Source organism: Perognathus longimembris, chromosome 4 (assembly GCF_023159225.1).
Source record: "Perognathus longimembris pacificus isolate PPM17 chromosome 4, ASM2315922v1, whole genome shotgun sequence".
Classification (NCBI taxonomy): Eukaryota; Metazoa; Chordata; class Mammalia; order Rodentia; family Heteromyidae; genus Perognathus; species Perognathus longimembris.
The window spans coordinates 87,723,271-87,746,079 of NC_063164.1; the positions used below are offsets into that span (position 1 = coordinate 87,723,271).

Genomic DNA, 22,809 nt, shown 5'->3' on the forward strand with positions numbered 1-22,809 from the left:
CCAGTAAACACGGTTTCCAATATACTCAGATAAGATTACAGAGATAGTGTAGGTACAACCATAGGAAGGTGATACAAGAACATCCTCAATAATAGAAACTACACATACACATAGGACGTTGAAAGTAGTTACAACTGTGATATAACAATTGTTTCCATAACATGGAGTTCATTTCACTTAGCATCATCTTATGTGTTCATAAGGGTATAGCTATTGGGCCTTGTGATGCTCTGCTATGGCTTGCCTAAACCTGTACAAAAATATGGAATGCTTCACGAATTTGCGTGTCATCCTTGCGCAGAGGCCATGCTAATCTTCTCTGTATCGTTCCAATTTTAGTATATGTGCTGCCGAAGCGAGCATTGGAGTTCTTGAATAAGAAGAAGTGACATAGAAAAGGAGAGCAATTACATTTTTCTTCTCAGTGAATGCTTCTTTAACAAAAAAACAAAACCAATCACCTTCATGTTGCTACATGATTTTATCTCAAGGAAGCAAATTGGGAAGTAGTTTTGAGTGAAAGAGAATCAGATTCAAGTTGTGATCTACAAATTCAGTTGTAACTATACTGAGCCTTAAACTGGGCAGATTTAAGTAGAAATAATAATGTGCATGTCATGGAAATTAGACAAAATGAATCTTTAACAGATTATGTGGAGTAAGTAAGTGTTCTACTCATAAACGGTACCCCTAAGGAGATGAAAACATGTCCAAAGTACAGGATCCTAGTAGAAAATACTTTCAAAAAATGGACAAATCAAATTTTCAATTCATTGAAATCTTACAAATAGATATACTTAGCTTTACTAAAATGTTAATGATTTATTTGGTTATAATTATTATGGAATTGTTAAGAGATTTATATTAATGTAGTGTTAAAAGAAACAACTCACAGAAGAGATAAAAACCTATATATATATATATATATATTTAATTTTTATTATAAAACTGATGTACAGAGAGGTTACAGTTTCATACGTTAGGCATTGGATACATTTCTTGTACTGTTTGTTACCTTGTCCCTCATACCCCCCTCCCCCCTCCCCTTCCCCCCCCCCTGAGGTGTTCAGTTCACTTACACCAAACAGTTTTGCAAGTATTGCATTTGTTGTTGTTTCTCGTATTTTACCCTTTGTCTCTCAATTTTGGTATTCCCTTTGAATTTCCTAATTCTAATACCAGTACACACTGTTTCCCATACACTCAAATAAGATTACAGAGATAGTGTAGATACAATCACAAGAAAGTGATACAAGAACATCATCAATAGTAGAAACAACAGATACACATGGGATGTTGAAAGTAGTTACAACTGTGATATAACAATCATTTTCCTAAAATGGAGTTCATTTCACTTAGCATCATCTTATGTGATCATAAGGGTATAGCTATTGGGCTCTTGTGATCCTCTGTTGTGACTTGCCTAAACTTGTGCTAATTATTCCCAATAAGGGAGACCATAGAGTCCATGTTTCTTTGGGTCTGGCTCACTTCACTTAGTATAATTTTTTCCAAGTCCTTCCATTTCCTTACAAATGGGGCAATGTCATTCTTTCTGATAGAGGCATCAAATTCCATTGTGTATATGTACCACATTTTCCTGATCCATTCGTCTACAGAGGGGCATCTGGGTTGGTTCCAGATTCTCGCTATGACAAATTGTGCTGCAATGAACATTGTTGTGCTGGTGGCTTTTCTGTGATTTTGTTTGTAGTTTTTTGGATAAATACCCAAAAGTGGGGTTGCTGGGTCATAGGGGAGTTCTACATTTAGCCTTCTGAGGAATCTCCATACTGCTTGCCAGAGTGGCTGAACCAGTTTACATTCCCACCAACAATGAAGTAGGGTTCCCTTTTGGCCACATCCCCTCCAACAACTGTTATTGTTAGTTTTCTTGATATATGACATTCTTATTGGGGTGAGATGGAATTTCAATGTTGTTTTGATTTGCATTTCCTTTATGGCCAGTGATGTAGAGCACTTTTTCATATGTCTCTTGGCCATTCTCATTTCCTCATCAGAGAAGTCTCTTTGTAGGTCTTTAGCCTACTTGATGAGTGGGCTATTAGTTCTTTGTGGTTTTGTTTTGGAGGAAAGTAATTTTTTTAGTTCTGTATATATTTTAGATATGAGGCCTTTGTCCGTTGAATGGCCGGTAAAGATCTTCTCCCAGTCTGTGGGCTTTCTGTTTATCTTGTGAGCTATGTCCTTTGCCGTGCAGAAGCTCTGCAGTTTGATGCAGTCCCATTTGTCCAACCTTTCTTTGATTTGTAGCCTTTCTGGGTTCAGGAAGTTCCGTCCTGCGCCAAGGAGCCCAAGTGTTTCTCCTACTTCTTCCTTTAGTGTTTTCAGGGTGTCTGTTTTGATTTCGAGGTCTTTAATCCATTTGGAATTGATTTTGGTGCAGGGTGATATATAAGGATCTAGTTTTAGTTTGTTGCATGTGTTGAGCCAGTTTTTCCAGCACACTTTGTTAAAGAGGCTATCTTTCTTCCAAACTATTGTCTTAGCCCCTTTATCAAAGATTAAGTAGGCATAGTTCTGTGGGTTCATTCCTGGGTCTTCTATTCTGTTCCATTGGTCTTCAGGCCTGTTCCGGTGTCAATACCAAGCTGACAAACCTATATTTTGAAAAGAAGAGTTTCGGGAGTTTATTAACAAAAATCTTTGGTTCATAAACTGAGACTAATGACAAAGAAAATCTTCTTTAAAAGTTGCTCAACCACACAAATCAATGACTATGCATTACATAGAGGTTTCCTAAAATACAAGAGAGCAAAGCTTATTGCTTCAGAGTGATAGTTTACAATTTTGCAAGGGATTAATTTCTATGCCTTTGATGAGTCAAAAAAGGATATGTTTATTTGTTTCTTTGCTTGCTCACAGTAGAGACAATGAGAAAGATAAAACTAACCAGGTAACATATCCACATAGAAATAAATCAATATTTGGCTTTTTGAAGTTTGGAAATTCTGGAACTTCCAGTTTGCTGTATGTAACAGTAGGGAGGTGGTTTAGTAACACAGAAAAAATTCTAGAATTACATATACTTTTACTTTTCAAAATAAAATAGGAATTTATTTCATTAGTGTATCCATCCTTTCAATTTTAAAGGTAATTTCTATCTGAAAAAGAATGAGGGTAGAGATCAGGAAGAATGAGACACAACATAAAAGACTGCTCACAAAGAAAGAAAGAGACATGCCCAGGAAAACCTCAGTGTCATGTTTTCCATATGATTCACTGTCAGTGGAGCTCCTGTATGTGCTGCTGCTGGTGATACTGTGCTTTTATGGAGATATTCCCATTTGGAACATCTTGTCTTGTCACCTGTCTCAGCTGCTTGATAAAAAGAAGTAGCAATTTATTTTGGCACAAATGGTAATAGTGTGGAATCCACAATCAGATCTTCATTCTCCAGACTTTCATCTATCTTATCAACAGCCCAAAACAAGCCTAGCTTGAGACATATCCTTCCTTTTCTTTCTCTTTATCCTTTTCTCAAATTGCATGTTTCTAAATGTGAATGTGTAACCTATTTACCATAAAAAAACAGAACCTAGAAGCAATACAACAAAACATGGAAGGGGGCTGAGTGTGTCCATATATTTTTCAACCTACTTAATCTAAAATTAACTTAAAAAATCTGTATCCACAGTATCACAATGAAAAGTTGAGATACTAAAGGAATTAAAAATTTTCAGTTTTATTTCAAAACTTTTGTGAAAATAAATTCAAATGTTTGGTTAAATTGGAAGCAATCCTTTCACTACTAGATTTTACTGTTATACAAATTATCTAGGTTTTTGTTCTCATAACTTTCAATATTAAAAGACATTCTGGTTAATTATTATTTGATGGAAAATTAAAAACAACCAAATTCATTTTAGTGTGTCACACTCTTGCCCTTATTACTTATACACATTAAAAAATTATCTTTAAGTAGTTGCACAAAAGAGTTTTCATTCAACAAAGCATATGATGTGCCTTGTTCAATGTCACCGCTTTCAGATTTTATTCTCTTTGTAGATGCACATTTTTTTGGATTTTTTGAAAGTTATTTAAATGATTTTCATTGACATACTGTCACAAAAACCATTGTTAGCAAAAATAATATATGTATATTTTACCACAGTTTTGAGATTACACTAGGAGCTGTTAAGATGTATTATATTTCATGCAAAGAAGAGCTTTTCCAGTGAACATAGGTTATAGCTTAATAAAATTCACCAATAGAAATTTATGGAAGCCTAATACATAGCCAGTTTCATACTTCTTTCATATTTTCTTAAATCAGTCAGCTAAGGGGAAATAGTATTTTCTTTTTTTTTCAATTTTTTATTATCAAACTGATGTACAGAGAGGTTACAGTTTCATACGTTAGGCATTGGATACATTACTTGTACTGTTTGTTACATCGTCTCTCATACCCCTCTCCCTCCTCCCCCTTTCCCTTTCCCCCCATGAGGTGTTCAGTTCACTTACACCAAACAGTTTTGCAAGTATTGCTTTTGTAGTTGTTTTTCTTTTCTTTTACCCTGTGTCTCTCAATTTTGGTATTCTCTTTCAATTTCCTAGTTCTAATACCAGTATACATGGTTTCCAATATACTCAGATAAGATTACAGAGATAGTGTAGGTACAACCATGGGAAGGTGATACAAGAACATTATCAATAATAGAAGCTACAGATACACATGGGAGGTTGAAAGTAGTTACAACTGTGTTATAAGAAGTGTTTCCATAACATGGAGTTCATTTCACTTAGCATCATCTTATGTGATCATAAAGGTATAGCTATTGGGCTCATGTGATCCTCTGCTGTGACTTGCCTAAACCTGTGCTAATTATTCCCAATAAGGGAGACCATAGAGTCCATGTTTCTTTGGGTCTGGCTCACTTCACTTAGTATAATTTTTTCCAAGTCCTTCCATTTCCTTACAAATGGGGCAATGTCATTCTTTCTGATAGAGGCATAAAATTCCATTGTGTATATGTACCACATTTTCCTGATCCATTCGTCTACAGAGGGGCATCTGGGTTGGTTCCAGATTCTAGTTATGACGAATTGCGCTGCGATGAACATTGTTGTGCTGGTGGCTTTACTGTGATTTTGTTTGTGTTCTTTTGGATAGATACAAAGGCCTCATATCTAAAATATATGCAGAACTAAAAAAATTCCTTCCTCCAAAACAAAACCACAAAGAACCAATAGCCCCCTCATCAAGTGGGCTAAAGACTTACAAAGAGACTTCTCTGATGAAGAAATGAGAATGGCCAAGAGGCATATGAAAAAGTGCTCTACACCACTGGCCATAAAAGAAATGCAAATCAAAACAACATTGAGATTCCATCTCATCCCAGTAAGAATGTCCTATATCAAGAAAACTAACAATAACAATTGTTGGAGGGGATGTGGCCAAAAGGGAACCCTATTTCATTGTTGGTGGGAATGTAAACTGGTTCAGCCACTCTGGCAAGAAGTATGGAGATTCCCCAGAAGGCTAAATATAGATCTCCCCTATGACCCAGCAGCCGCACTTTTGGAAATAGTAGTTTCTATGGATGTATTAGACAGGAACAGTTGTTGAGAGTTGTTTTACCTCTAACACCTGAAAAAGCTTATTTTTGTGGCAGTGTAATACAATTCTAAATTTACTAATATTGACTTTGAGTGGACATCTTTTTTAATTAATTAATTTATTTATTGTCAAAGTGATGTACAGAGGGGTTACGGTTTCATATATAAGGCAATAAGTACATTTCTTAATCAAATGGGTTAACTACTTCCTCCTTTTTCTCCCAACTTTCCTCCTCCCGATTCCCCCCCAAGTTGTACAGTATGTACAACTATGTACAGTATGTACAGTATGTAAGTGGTTTACAGTATATGGTTTTGTAAGTATTGCTGTTGCCTTGGTTCATCTTTTACTCTTTTTCTCTCCACTTTGATGTGCTCCTTCCCTTTCCTAGTTCTGTTAAATGTATACTCAAGTTACCAAAATCAGTCACAGTGACATCAGGGATAAATTGGGAAGAAAGATGAAAGAAAAAGGCAGAATCTCACATGGTACATTGAAAATAACAACAACAATGATAAACCACTGCTTTCCATAACTTGGAGATCATTTCACTTAGCATCATCTTATGTGTTGATACATACATTGCTATTGAGACATTGTGATCTTCTGTAGGGCTATCCTAGATGTGTACTAATTATTCCAGGGAAACTATAGAATCATATAGGCTCATTTCACCTAATATTATTTTTTCCAAGACTTTCTGTTTCCTTATGAATGGGCAATGCCATTCTTTCTGATAGAAGAATAGAATTCCATTGTCTATATGTACCAAATTTCCTTGATCCATTCATCTACTGAGGGGCAGCTGTGTCAGTCTCATATTTTAGCAATGGTAAATTATGCTGCAATGAACATAGTTGTGCTTGTAGCTTTAGTGTCATCGTGCTCGTAATCCTTTGGATAAATGCTCAAAAGTGGGATCATAGGGGAACTATATATTTAGCTTCTTGGGGAACCTCCACACAGCTTTCCAGAGTGGTTGAACAAGTATGCACTCCTACCAACATTGTAGTATGGTTTCTCTTTTGGCCACATTCCTGACAGCATCTGTTGTTATTAGTTTTTTTGATAATGGCCATTCTTACTGGGGTGAGGTGGAATCTCAATGTTGTTTTCATTTGCATTTTTTTTATGGCCAGGATTTTGAGCACTTCTTCATGTGCCTCTTGGACATTCTCATTTCCTTTGAGTGGAATTTTTTGGCTGAAATCAATGGAGGCTATTAAATAATTTGTATGCTGTGTTGGTTCATTTTTGAAAGAGGGGTGGTTTAATTCCATTTTGGACAGGAAGTGCTAAGCAGGAACAAAAAAAATGAGTGATATTTTCAGGAGAATTAGAGAGAGAGTGCAGTAGAAATACAGGAGAAAGGAGAATGAAAGAATAGACAGGGGCTGGGAATATGTCCTAGTGGCAAGAGTGGTTGCCTCCTATATATGAAGCCGTAGGTTCCATTCCCCAGCACCACATATATAGAAAACAGCCAGAAGTGGCGCTGTAGCTCAAGTGGCAGAGTGCTAGCCTTGAGCAAAAAGAGGCCAGGGACCGTGCTCAAGCCCTGAGTCCAAGGCACAGGACTGGCCAAAAAACAAACAAACAAACAAAAAACAAAGAATAGACAGACAAATGGGGTAAATAAATATTAAAAATGTGGAGTATGTAAGAGGAGAGGAAAGAACTGAAGAACAGCTTAGAAAGAATAGTGGAGAATAAAATTTGAGATAATCAGGAAGAAGAGAAATGAATACACAGATTGCAAATTAAACTGAGTAAAAGCAAGAGGAAGGCTATAAGAGAAGCCAACTCCAATGAACTTAATGGACTTAGTCTGGTTGTGGGTCTTCCGGTAGAAAATTTATCCTTCAATACTCTTCTGAATTATCTCTTTATAATCATGATCAAATTGTTTTTGTCTTTATGATAGTAGATTAAGGAGAAGAAAATCAAGGAACATATTTCCAAGCAATGATGAAAAATTTATTAACCAGTTTCCTTACGATTGTGAATTATTTCTATATTCAACTGTGTAGAGTAGCTTTAATACTGGTTAACAAAATATATTTCTACTTGCCACCTTTTATTTTGCTAGACCTTTTAATATTATGGTTAAGTGAAGTCATTTTACTTACCTGGACTTCAATTTTATGTGCCAATAGACTGCTGATGGAGTGTGGAGTGTCCAGATATTTGAATAATGTTATCCAGTAAAGAGAGCCTTGAAAGGCTAGAGAAACATATGTACATGTACACACACACACACACACACACACACACACACACACACACACACACCACTATGGCTGGTTTTATGTGGTCTGCCTATGGTCAAACATCAAAACATACCCCACTCAACTTTGCCTCAGCTAACTGGTTGTTTGTAATATTATGAACATTAATTTATTGATATGCAGAATATAAGCCACTGACTTTCACTCTTCATGTTGAATTTTCCCATATGAAATACACACAGAACAACAAAATGTAGTTGGGTTATGTGATTTTTCATCAATATTGGAGTACAATATGTATCTCAATGTAAATAAATCAGGTTGAGCTGAAGTACAGTACCGAGATAGGAAGACTTATAGTTAGTTATAGCTCTTGTTTTATTTCTTATATCTTAATCTGGAAATTCACTGCTTAAGAAAGAAAGTTTAAAAACAATTGCATTAAGAGGAAAAATGGGAGGAAACATGCTCTTAAATAGTCTGCATCCAGGCAGTAGGAACCAGGGAATGAAGACAAAGAATCACAAATGAAGATGCAGAGGTGATACATTTATTCAGATGTTACAGAGAGGCTGTCCCACATGAGCAGGAATAACGTCAAGGGCAAACATGTAGGAACACACATACACATAGTAGACACATGAAGAACACAATGATTTTTAACAAGAATAGAAGTTGGGTTTATGCTTCCAGGTAAATATGTGTGGTTTCAAAAACATGCATGAAGCACATGCGTGTGAGCACATACACACAAATGCATATTTCAGAAAATTTAAAGGTCAGACTCTGTCCTCTTTCATAACTCTGGCAAATTATTACATGTGAATATTTTAAAATTTGGGTAAAAGTGGTTCTGAAATTATGCTGAATATATTTTTCCTTAATATTGGAGACATTTTTAACCCACAGGTTATATACAAAAGTAGAAACTCCATTAACCCTATAGAGTTTCAGTCTTTATATTTTGAGTGCAAACATCCATGTACACCACATAAAAACCTCACGTCTATTTTTTCCAATAAATATTTGAAACATTAATGAAAAAATTAAAGAACTTAACATTGGGTATTTAAAGCTAATTTATCTTTTGAAGAGAAGGATAATAGATCCTACATCCAATAGCCAAGACTTCTGAAATGGCCTTTGTAAAGAATGACTTCTATGTACTCTACTATTCTTCTTCCTAGTTAGTACAGGGATTTTCTGAATAATGGGTGAAATTTGCAATGCCTCCGGGATACACTTTTTATTATTGTCTCCAGGATATGCTTTTTATTAGTGTATTCTAGAAGCATCAAATCAAATTGATAGTTCTTCTGGAAATGTACAAGTCCATCAGTAGTTTAAAATTAGTCTTTGCAACTTTGAGATAACAGGAAAAATGTTTTATTAAATGATTCATTTGCAGTTGTTTTTTTATAATTAATTTACTTTATTGTTATTATTTAGGTGATGTATAGAGGAATTACAATTACAGAAGTCAATAATGAGACCCTTTCCTTTTGTACAATGTTCTCTGTTCCTTCACTCTCTCCCAGTGCCCCCTCCGGATCTCACCCACAAATTGTATAATCAGTTTCGAATGAACTCCATTGCTTTCTACATTTTTACAATATGACAGAATTTCAGTCATTTAAAACTGTCATATATTGATATATGTGACATATCTACTATGTTGCTTAGTACAATAAACAATTGTAAGCTATGAGAAAAATGGAATAGAATGTGAAAGACTTCAAAACCAATTCCTCTGTTCATTATATATATATTCATAGCAACAGTTTGTTTTAGAGTTTTGCTTTGAAGGGTTAATTTTTAATGCACTGAACAGATCTAGAGCATCACACACTTTTTCATATTATGTACCCAGGGGATTTTAATCACAAATAGGAAGTTACTTCAAAGGTGGAGGAGGTCAGACCTCTTCTTTCCTCCCTCCCTCGCTCCCTCCCTCCCTCGCTCCCTCCCTCCCTCGCTCCCTCCCTCCCTCCCTCCCTCCCTCCCTCCCTCCCTTCCTTCCTTCCTTCCTTCCTTCCTTCCTTCCTTCCTTCCTTCCTTCCTTCCTTCCTTCTCTTTCTCTCTTTGTTTCTTTCTTTGTTTCTTTGTTTGTTTGTTTGTTTCTTTCTTTCTTTCTTTCTCTCTTTTTTCTCCCTCTTTGTCTCTTTATTTGTCTCTTTCTTTCTTTCTTTCTTTCTCTCTCTCTTTCTTCCTTCTTTCCTTCCCTTCCTTCCTTCCTTTCTTTCTCTCTCTTTCTTTCTCTCTCTCTTTCTCTCTCTTCTTTCTCTCTTTCTTTCTTTCTCTCTCTCTTTCTCTCTTCTCTCTCTCTTCTTTCTTTCTTCTCTTTCTTTCTCTCTTCTTTCTTTCTTCTTTCTCTTCTTTCTCTCTTTCTTTCTTTCTTTCTTTCTTTCTTTCTTTCTTTCTTTCTTTCTTTCTTTCTTTCTTTCTTTCTTTCTTTCTTTCTTTCTTTCTTTCTTTCTTTCTTTCTTTCTTTCTTTCTTTCTTTCGAGATGAGTCTCATGGACTTTTCTCTCTAGGCTGACTTGGAACCATGATTTTCAGATTTGGGGCTCCTAAGGAGCTAGTATTACAGTCATGGCAAACCAGCACACAGCCAGGCACATTCCTTCTTTCTCTGACAGTCATTATTGCAGTTATGAGATCCAATTAAATTTTATTGCTTTATTTATGATGAGTATATTGGGATGAACCCTCTTTGTATACTGTTACTACCATACTACAGAATGTCATTTTCTAAGAAATATTTTCAAAACTTTCTGGATATTTACACAAACAATAAAAATTATCTGAAAAAGAAAAAAAACCACTAATTGTAGTGTATATAATTAGATGTTTTAAAACTCATGAAGGAAATCTTAATAGATCCTTTTCTGCATATAAATAATTTACATAATATAGAAATGTTTTTATTTCAATGACTGGATTCTGTATGTGCTATTATATATACATTGCCATACATTAATTTCAACTAACTATGCTTATATAATAAACATATGATATGTCAGTATGAGACATTTATATTAAATCTAGGCTTTACTTGTATTTAAACCAAAATTGAGGCTATTACCCTTCAAAATGTGGCTTCAGTATTGTTTGGAGTTTGGGGGAGACATCTCTTACAAAGAGATAACATTAAGATCAAATCTTTCCCCCTTTTATGTCTCCAACCAAATCAATGCTCATGAATATTTAAAAAATTGAATAAAGGTGCTTCAGAAATTATACTGCATATTTTTCCTTAATTTTGAGAGAATTATCTATTTACACTTCATACTTAGTATTCTGAGCATTAGCAGAAAGCACTGTACAGACTTTTTTCTTTTTATTTATTTATTGTCAATGATGTACAGAGGGGTTACAGATTCATACCTAAGGGAGTGAATACGTTTCTTATCCAACTTGCTACCGCTTCCCTCATTTTCTCCATCCTTCCCCCTCCCCATGAGTTGTATGGTTGGTTTGTGCATGGCATATAGTTTTGTAAGTATTGGCTGTTGCATTGGTTTGCCTTTTACCCTTTGTCTCTCCATTTTGATGTTCCCCTTCCCTTCCCTAGTTCCAAAAATCGTATGTACAATATCCTGGGTACTGAAATCAGTAACAGTGATATCAGAGGCAAACTCTGGGGAAAACAGACAAAAGAAAGTGGTATAATTTCATATAGTATATTGAAAATAACAACAATGATTAACCACTTGTTTGCATAATGTGGAGTTCATTTTGCTTAGCATCATCTTAGCATTCATATGTACAAAGCTACTGAGGTGTTGTGATCTTCTGCTAGGACTATCCTAGATGTGTACTAATTATTACCAATGAGGAAAACCATAGAGCCTATGATTCTTTGGGTTTGGCTCACTTCACTAAGTATGATTTTTTTTCCAAGTCCTTCCATTTCATTATGAGTGGGACAGTGTCATTCTTTCAGATAGAGGCATAGATTTTTAATATCTTCATAATAGGAGAAAATTCTTCATTCCTTTCAAAGTCAAGATTCTAGCCAATTTGAAAGAGAATCTGGTGGAAAGCAATGATTAGCCTGCTGCCCAAGTGAGCAAAGTAAGAAACAAAGACTTTTGTGTTGTTACTCACAAAAGGAAGAGAAATCAAATGTAATAAAATAAATAGAAAAGGAAATTAATTATCCAAATGCCTATTCATACATAGAAAATATACAAATATAAAATATATAGAGAATAAACATATTTGGATCTGAATGCTTCTTCTTTAGCGTTAGAAGGACTTTAAAGTTATTTTTAGTAATTGTTTCCTGATATGAACAAGTGAAAATGTATTCAGCAAAGACTGCCAACTCCTCTAATTTGATTTTGAGTCCTGCTTCATCCAGTCATTTTGCAAAGCCCTTGTCAAACTTATAGAACAATTTGTTTCAAAATATCCTCTTATCTTCAGAGGATTTAAGCTATCAGTTGTCTAAAGAGGATGCCATCAAGAGTAGGAAAGTAGAATAAAGATTTGGATGTATAAAATTGTAATCAAATTTTGGTCACAGTAGTCACACACACACACACACACACACACACACACACAAACACACATGAAAGAGATCATCTGATCTTTCAGCATTGCTAATGGGATTTAATGATTCACATCCATGAGTGATATTGTTGACGTATTTATGGATCTGTGCATTTAAAAAAGTTTTTGAATCTGTGCTTTCTGTGACTTGCATTTACTAACACAACTGGAATGAAAGTAGGTATGCCAGTTCTATATCTAAATTTCATGAGGCCTTCTACACCTCCCTCTCTCATTTGGACTTATGAATCTACCATAGAGACAAGTTGAAGCTAACCTGCTATAGGTTGAGGAACCATGTAGTACAACACTAGTTCATCTGATTTAAGCTGTCTTAGATCAGTCAACCCACAAATAGCCAGTAAACTGCAGTACTATGGGCAACACTAGTCAAAATCTAACAGTAAGCACTATATAGGAGATTTTAAATATTTTCATAATAGGAGAAAATTCTTCATTTCTATCAAAGTCAAGGTTGTAACCAATTTGAAAGAGAATCTGATGGGAAGTCATATTTTGCCTGACAAAGAACAATGAAAGTGTCAGGTTAAAGTTTAAAACTAAAATTAAAACTTTTATCTATTGAAATGTGATTTTTAAAACATTTTATTAGTATCTAACATTGCATTTACAACTATTAATGGATCTTTCCAAATTGGAGGCAATCCTTACAGTAGGAGAATTAAAGGACAGCAGCTTTGTATAAGTGAACACGCAGTGTATAGCTCTAGGTGAGGTTTGTTGCCTATGTATATTCACTAACTCAGTATTTCTCTGTCAGGTATTAGACATATAGCATTAAAATATTCAGATAAAATACACATTATTCATAGAAAGTCAAAGATAGTACAAAGTAATAAAATTCAAGAAGGAAAATAAAGTTCAGTAGAATGGAAAGATGAAGGGTTTTCAGTTTTGCATAGTGTCATTGAAGAATTCCTCATCGAAAGATGATATTTTAAAACATTCTCACAGGAGATGAGGGAATAAAAAATTCGAGTATTGGAAGGAAAGTATGCCATACTGATCTGAAATATGGGCAAGTTAAAGCCAGTGTGTTGAAAACTGAAGAGAAAGGGCGTAAAGCTGATCAGTATGAATGATGGAGAGGAAACAAAAGAAGATGAGATTAGAGAAATAACTGGTGTCAGATAACATGCAGTCTTTCTAAGACTTTCACTTTTATTCTTTATTTACAGAGAGGATAATAGAGATATTTTAGTAAAGTAATATCAGAAATTGGCTTTCATTTTAATAGTAATTCCCAGCACCTGGCTTGAGAAGGTATGTTAGAGAGCCAACAGCAGGACTTGGAAGCTGACACAGTATCTTCCTTAGTAATTCTGTGGAAAAATGATAAATGTCATGGGCATGGTAACAGAAAGAAAATGGCCAGATAATGATTATTCTTTGCAGATCAAGCTGAAAGATATACAATGGATTTAATATTGAATAAAAGGAAGAGTTTGGGAGTCTGAACAAGAAATGGCTGGAAGATTCTCAAGTGGCATAATCTTACAACATTCTGTAACCAGTGTCAAATTACATGAATAGCTTTAATTTTGTGTCGTAGAGCAGGGATACTATTATGTAATTTGATAGGGTAGGTGGCTTTTAAAATATTAGTGTTTAGATTCAGCTGAAAGGTAAAGAGATTGATAAGGGGATGTAAAGAATCTCCAACTCTCCCTTTTCTCTATGACTGCTCAGTGACTGGAAAGTGTTAATAATTCATTTTAATCATTTGAGATATTTTATATTTGAAGCCTGCATATAATGTACTGATTAAATCACATTATGTGTACCTGGGTGAATATATTATTAAACAAATTACTCCTTTCCGTAACCATGAACTGTTCATCTGTAGCAAATGGCTGAACATTTTAATAAGAAGCAATGTAATTATATTTTGGTCATTACTTTTTTCAAGCTTATTGGCCTCATTTTGAAGGTGAATATCTTAAAATGAAGATCTTTATTGTAAAGGAAGGGTTTTTAAGTTCTAGTGCGTGCTCCTAACTCACTGAAAATACCTACATAGAAAACACTGAGGAGGAACATTTAGAGAAATTATTTAACTAAAGATGGCCTAAAACATCATGCATTATTATTCCCTTTAGGAATCCTTCCTTACTCCCTATCTGGCTGCTTGCCCAAATATTCCTGCATAATTCAGGCACATATGTTAAAAGTGAGATAGTGCAATATAAATAAACAAGACCAAACCAATTTCTCTCTTTTAAATATTAGACCAAAAGAAAATGCTCTAGTAAATGAAGGAGTTGCTGGAATTTCCTGGCTCTTGCCTTTAAACTTTCTTAAAATATTTATTTATTCATTTTTTATTGCCAAAGTGAAGTACAGAGGAGTTACTTTTACATACATGGGTAGTGAATACATTTATTATCCAACTTGATACTCCCTCTCTCACTTTTCTCCCACCTTTCCTATTACCCCCCCCTTTGCACAGTTAGTTTACAACATATTGTCTTGTAAGTATTGCTGTTGCATTAGTTCACCTTTTACCCTTTGTCTCACCATTTTAATGTTTCCCTTCCCTAATTCAGACAGACATTTATAAAATACCCAAGGTACCAGAAATCAAATGAATGGCAACAGGAGCTAAATCATAGAGAAGATGAGCAGAGGAAAAAAGAAGTAATTTCATATAGTACATTAAATATAACAACAACAATGAAAAACCACTTATTTCCATAATTTGGAGTTCATTTCGCTTAGCATTATCTTATGTGATCACATGTGTATAGCTCTTGAGCTATCATGATCATCTTCTAGGACTATCCTAGACATGTACTAAATTATTACCAATAAGGGAGACCATAGAGTTTATGTTTCTTTGGGTCTGGCTGACTTTACTTAGTATGATTTTTTTCTAAGTCTTTCCATTTTCTTATGAATGGTTGCCTTTAATCTTATACAGATTCAGTTTGGATCAAATGGAGAAACCCATCTGATGCTTCAATTTATGAATGCTCCCAAGGGACTCTTTTTTAATAATTGAAAAAATAACTTGGAGCATCCAAGGCTATAATGATATCAATTGTAGGAAGATAAAAGGTATGGAGTTGTTTTTCAAATGCAATATAATAATAAAACCTAAGGAACTACATACATATGCAGAAATTATTTAAAGGTGATTTTTTATTACAGTACCCTGAAAGATACTACTAAAGAGTAGTCTATATCTGACAAAAGGAATAAAGGACATTTTTAAATGAAAAAAATTAGTGAAAACATCAATAATCTTGTAATTAAAATACATTAATAAAAACTAGGATTATTGAATGAGTTTATACAACTCCTGTTCTCTGAGAGTGTGAAACAAAATTTGATACCTCAGTCGGGGAGCAAATGAATAATTCACCAACCAAACAGCCTTTTACATTTAATTTAATTGCTTTCAGATTATAACTAACCATAGAATATAAGTAAAGCCTTCAAGTAGGAATGATTAAAAACACTTTAGATCATCAGCAAGATTCTTCAAAATAGTTCCATATACTTCAATAATTGGATACTACTCAGCCTAACAAGCATATGTTTTGTTTCTTAGAGGTATTCTATATCTCTCTTATGATCATTCATTTGTAGTTTTTTTTAATAGAAACCTCTTTGTAGCTGTGTACTGATGACTCATGCCTGTCATCATAGCTAATCAAGAGCTTGAAATCAGAAGATTCTGATTCAAAAATAGTACAGGCAGGAAAATGTGCTTCTTATCTCCAATTAAACACCACAATGCCAGAAATAGACTTGTGGCTCAAAAGTAAAGCTAATCTTGAGTGCATAGTCAATTTTGAGTGAAAATTCTGAACACCCAGGACCTGAGTTTAAGCTTTGTATTGACATAAATATAAACACAAGTGTACCAAATTTAATTGTTTTATTATCAACTTGAATCTGGTGAGAAATAATTTCTTGGAAATCTATTTATGGGTAAAGCTTCATTTTAGAGTTATCAAGATTTCCTGTTGCATGAGATGTAGAAGGTAAAGGAAAGCTAATATTGTTATGCTTTGAAAGACGTTTGAAAGAGGCCATCAGTTTTGTGTGCAGTTTTTCAGAGGAATCTGCTACTCCCTTTGGATGTACTAGATTTCCTTTCTGAGTGCCACCCCTGTTGACAGATGACCAACAATGACCTAAGACTGAGCCCCAGAAAGTCACCTGGAGCATGCATTGCAAATCTAGCCAGAAACAAAAACCTCCTCCTGGCAACCACAGTAGCAGCTGGATGTGGGATTTCTACATTTCCTTGAAAACTGACTGTGACAAAGCTAGTGCGTTATCTCTTACCCTTCAATTTTTGCTTTGATATTTTGATTTCTATACTTTCAATATCATATTTATTTTAAAAAATCCATTTTTCTCATAGTTGCGATTGTATCCATATTGGCATATGACAAAGCCAAGTAGATTTGAAGGCCAAAATAGGTTAGCTTAAGAAAATTAAAACAAAGACAAGAATATTAAATTTAAGGAGATAAAACAGCATGAACTTAGTCAAATGGATTTCTTCAATGAGATCTTTAGCTAATGTCAATGAGGGTCAGCAAGTAAAACAAAACAAAACAAAAATATATATATATAAAGTTGAACATTAAAATGAGCTTTGAAAATTATTTAAAATGGGGCATACATTTCACTCCATGTGATGCAAAAGCGATTCAAACTTGAAGATGTTTTCTATTATATTTTCAATATATCATCTGACTTGCTGTAAGAGCTCTTTCTGGAAAAGTCTACTCAATAGTTTCTAAAACAGTGTTTATTTCTGAATAAATATCATTAATTTATTAATTGATTTATTGATTGTTTTTGCCAGTCCTGGGACTTGGGCTCATCCTGAGCACTGTTCCTGGCTTCTTTTTGCTTAAGGCTAGCAATCTACTTATAGAACCACAGTGCCACTTCTGGCTTTTTCTGTATATGTGGTGCTGAGGAGCCGAACCCAGGGCTTCATGTATACAAGGCAAGCACTCTACCAGTAGGCCATATTCCCAGCCCAACATTTTATTTATGTACGAAACATATTACTTGTTCCCAAAGAAATGTTTTAATTAAGATATTAAAATAAAATAAGGTAAGTCAGAACAAGAACAGAGTTATAAAGCTTCGTGCATAATATCGTCTTGTTACCCAGTACATTCTTTTCCAAAGTAAATTTAAAACTAACTGAAGGAAAACGTTGATCATTGGGCTTAATAAAGAAATGTCGTCTACAAAAAAATTTGTTGCTAGGAAGAATGCAGGACTTACTCAACATCATTCAAACATGATAGGCCCAAGCCAGAAAAACTGATAATCCTCACAAAGTCCTAGTCTTTTATCTTTATCTTGTTCCTTCTTTCTTCCTCTCATTTTTCCTTTCTTCTTTATGATAGTCATCTGTGAAAGGTGTTTTTAAAAGCACAATCATATATCCACATATTGTACATCCACATTTTAAAAATTAATTTTATATTTATTGAAAAGGTGATGAGCAGGGGGGTAAGTTGTGAGGTTGATATCCAACCTAGTGTTCAGTATCATTGTTGTATTAGTTTGTCCTTTGACCTGTTGTTTCTGCGATTTTCTTTCCCTTACGCTGTTTGAATAATCTTTTATACAAGACACAAGGTACAGAAAATTAAGAGAGATGAAAGAAAAAAATAACTAAACTAAAAATAAAAAATAAGTAAATAAAAAAAATACATACAGGACATAATAAGAACCTCTGTTTTTGGTATCTTAGAGTTCATATCGGTACACTTCATTATATGGTACTATGTATGAAGCAGAAACAATTACATTTATTAAATGTCATAAAAATATAGAGATAAATGTTTTAATATTTTCACTTATTATTGGGGGCTTCAAAAGCATTAGGTTCATTTTGATATTAATATAAGAAAATTTACTTTAGCTATGGCTTAATATCCCAATATTTATTAATTGTTTGTGATATCCACAAGCTTTGTAATCTTTTTATTCTGATATTCTGGGCTCTAGTCAGACTCCATCTTTTGTCAATAAGGCAGGTTGACTCTTGTTGAAATAATAACAGAGGGTAGGGATTTTCCAGGATCATAAAAATAATAGAATGATTATCAGGAGCTAAAAATCAGAAAGGAACATCTATTCCGGAGCTTAGTTATACGAAGACACACAATGATGAGTGACAATTTGCTGTAAAATAGCTAGATGCATCTTCACATATAAATTTTTCATTAAACACAGAATTGAAAAAATATATATAAAAACTAATAACTACTGAGTCTACATATAGCTTTGTTGTTTAAATGAAAGCAAATTCATAGTTTGACTGGAGTTTTAGTCTTTTTCCAGATAACCTCTGTTTATTTTTTTCTTATTTATTGTCAAAGTGATGTACAGAGAGGTTACAGTTTCATATGTTAGGCCTTAGGTACATTTCTTGTACTGTTTGGTACCTCCCCCTTCTCCCTTCCCCTCTCCCCCAAGGAGTCGTTCAGTTGGTTTACACCAAATGGTTTTGCAAGTATTGCTTTTGGAGTCATTTGTCTTTTCGTCCTTTGTTCGATTTTGATATTCCCTTTCACTTCCCTAGTTCTAATACCAGTACATACAGTATTCAGTGTACTCAGATAAGATACAGTGAAGGAGATACAAGAGGATCATCAACAATAGAACCTACGGTTTCACATGGCATGTTGAAAGTGATTATAAAGGTGATATAACAGTCGTTTCCATAACATGGAGTTCATTTCACTTAGCATCAATCATCTTATGCATTCATAAGGGCATAGCTATTAGGCTCTTGTGATCCTCTGCTGTGACTAGCCTAAACCTGTGCTAATTATTCCCTATGAGCAAGACCATAGAGTCCATATTTCTTTGGGTCTGGCTCACTTCACTTAGTATAATTTTTTCCAAGTCCTTCCATTTTCTTATGAATGGGGCAATGTCATTCTTTCTGATATTGGCATAAAATTCCATTGTGTATATATACCATATTTTCCTGATCCATTCATCTACTGAGGGGCATCTGGGTTGGTTCCATATTTTAGCTATGACAAATGGTGCTGGGATAAACATTGTTGTGCTGGTGACTTTAGTGTGTTCTTGTTTGTGGTCTTTTGGGTAGATGCCCAAAAGTGGGGCTGCTGGGTTAGAGGGGATCCCTATGTTTAACCTTCTGAGGAATCTCCATACTGCTTTCCAGAGTGGCTAAACCACTTTACATTCCCCCCAACAATGAAGTAGGGTCCCTTTTGGCCACATCCCCTCTAACATTTATTATTGTTAGTTTTCTTGTTAAAGGACATTCTTACTGGGATGAGGTGGAATCTCCATGTTGTTTCGATTTGCATTTCTTTTATGGCCAGGATGTAGAGCACTTTTTCATATGTCTTTCTGTTTCTATGTAAAGAAATAAACAATAATCTCCAAGACTTATGGTAATCGCAATTTGTTAAAGAATGCTTGCCCTATTGCCTCTTCTACCTTGCTGAATGTAATTAAATAAACTGATATGTGGAGATTATGTGCAGCTACCAAGTCTGTTTACTGATTATGTATTAAAGGTTTTGTAATAAATAATAGTTTAATAACAATTAGCTTCACTAGAAAGCAAGCAAGTGAGTTTTACTGAACACTTAGCCGTGAATACGCTTTTAATTGTTACTGTTTGTGTTGAATGGAGGATAATGTTTTTGGTAGAAATTACACAGTCCACATTAGGGCAGAAGGCAGCTAATGGCTTTCCTGTCAAATCTTTTTCAGTTTTCAGCTGTGTTTTGTGTTAGGTCCTCTCCCTGAGGGCTACATGCAGATGCCCCCACCTCATTAAGTCTCCACCCAGTTACCTGGGTAACCTGCAGACCTGGAGGCAGTTACCTCCCCTTTCCCTGAGGTCACCTCCTAATCCACCTGGCCACACCCCTTGCCCCTGCCCTAAATAAAGCAGGGCTGGGTGGGGGTCGCTCTCTCTCTCCCTCCCTTCTCTCCGGCCATGGATCATCTTGGCCACAGGCCAGCAGTTCGGTAATAAACGTTCTCTCCTGCCTGAATACCGCGTGGTGTTCTCTTTTACCGGCTACCTACTTTAAAAACCTAACATATATGGTGGGGGCATCTGCATGTAGCCCTCAGGGAGAGGACCTAACATTTTGGAATATAACCAGACATAGAAGAAGTGTAATATTTTGCATGGCTTCCATAGATTCTTTGTGTATCATCCTTAAATGGCCTTTTATAGGTTCAAGGTATACAATACAATGTTCTTGCAGTTGAATTTCTCTGAACAATACACTTATTGGCATGTAGGTTTTAATACAGAATATTAGAATTGTCTTATAAAAGAAAATTTGCATCTAGGCATGTTAAAGAAATGTAATTTTTGTTGTTAAGCTACAAGTGTTAAAATATCTGTGTAGCAAGTTCAAGTCCCTAAATAGGAACAGTCACAAAACAAAGAAGGATGAAACGGGGGTGGGGGGGGAGGGGGAGAAAGAAGGAAGGAAGGAAGAAAGAGAGAGAAAGTAGGTTTAGAGGAAGGAAGGAAAGAAAGGAAGAGAAAGGAACAATGAAAGAAGGGAGAAAAGAAGGAAGAAAGTAAGAGAAATCAAACAAAAAAGAAAGGGCTTTACTTGCTGGCTAAGTTTCTTTATGGTATCACTCTTTATTTTTGTGTGTGTGCATAAGTCCCAGGACTTGACCTCAGGGCTTTGGCACTGTCCCTGAACTTATTTTTATTTATTTTTTCCCATTGTGGTACTTCTTTGACATCTAGTAAATTTGGCAGTGAATCTATCTGATCATGTGGTTTTCTTTGCTTGGACACTATTACTGCTTCAGTATTATTACTAATTTTTGGCCAATTTAAATTGTCTTAGGTTAATTTTGGTATGTGCATATACTGAGGAATTCTTGTGATTCTAGGTATTCAAACTTATCAGTAATATATATTTTCAAAATAATAATTAGTATACCTCTGAATATCAATATCTGTTTCATTTCTTTATATTTTTCTGGTACTGGAGCTTGAACTAAGATCAGTCTCTACATTTTATTACTGTCTGTTGTGGGGATTTAACTTAGGGCCTGGGTGCTGGCCCTGAGATCTTTTCCCTCGAGGCTAGCGCTCTGCAACTTTGAACCACCACCTCTTCTGGTTTTCTGGTGATTAACTGGAGGTAACAGTCTCATGGACTTTCCTGCCTGGGCTGGCTTTGAACTGTGATCCTCAGATCTCAGCCTCCTGAGTATCTAGGATTACAGGCATAAGCCACCAATGCCAGCTTCACACTCTACATTTTTATTCATGTTTTTCTCTACCACTTGAACCATATTGTAGCCATTGGTGGTTTACAGGAGATGACTCTTTCAGATTTGTCTGTCTTGGCTAGATCTTGATTAGCTGAAAATATAAGCATGAGCCAGTGGTGCCTGACCAATGGAACCTGTTTTATAATTCATTTTCATATTAATTTGAGTCTCCTCACTCTTTTTGTTACTGTGTCTAACTGGTTCTGATTTTGTTTATATTCCCAGGTTTTAAGTCCTTTAAACAATTAAACAGATTGGTAAACAGTTTAATGAAGTAAACCTTAGGAAAGTAAAACATGTTTTGTGAGAAGGATGTGGGCTTTAAGGTGTGGGGGAAGATGGATTAATGGACTGAGGAAAGGTGAGTGAATATAGGCATCATACTCCATGTACATAGGTGAAAATATAAGCAGGTAACTTGAGTGGATGGGTTGGTTTGGGATAGAGGAGGTAGGGAGAATTATGGAAGGTGTAACACTGATTAAGATGCATTGTACTCATAAATGGACATCTTGAATTGAAACTATTTAAAGATTATAAAACTATTTAAAGGTTGTGTTTCATAAATTTCAATTTTGCACTTTATCATTTCCTTTAAAGTTTTTTATATCATGTCTGAGTTTTTCCTAAGAATTTGAGATGTATCTTTGGATCATTTATTTGAGAAGCCTCTGATTTTTAATGTAGACATTCATGGCTATAAAGTGATGCCTGTTCTACATCCCACCTACCCTGGTAAGTGGTGTTTTCATTTTCATTTTATTCTAGGAATTATTTTAATTTACTTGTAGTTTCTTCAACATTCACTTGTCTTGTAAAAATGTATTGTTCTCTTTCTCTCTCTCTCTCTCCTGTGTACGGGTCTGTGTGTGTGCGTGTGTGTTTTATGGACTTCTTTTGTTATTGATTTTACTTTTATTCTTTTTTATTTTGGCCAGTCCTGGGCCTTGGAATCTAGGCGTAGGCACTGTTCCTAAGCTCTTTTTGCTCAAGGCTCTACCTTTTGGGCTACAGCAACATTTCCAGCTTTTTTTTTCTGTGATTAACTGGAGATCATAATTTCAAGGACTTTCCTGTGAAGTCTGGCTTCAAACAAAGATCCTCAATTCCAGCCTAGGATAGCTAGGATTACAA

At 35.0% G+C, this 22,809-nt stretch overlaps 1 non-coding gene across 1 annotated transcript; it reads right to left on the bottom strand.

Annotated features, from left to right (window-relative positions):
- Positions 1-256: 256 nt before the first annotated feature.
- On the bottom strand, positions 257-363 carry LOC125350984. The gene has a single exon (XR_007210883.1). It is a non-coding gene; the product is annotated as a U6 spliceosomal RNA (small nuclear RNA).
- Positions 364-22,809: the final 22,446 nt, after the last annotated feature.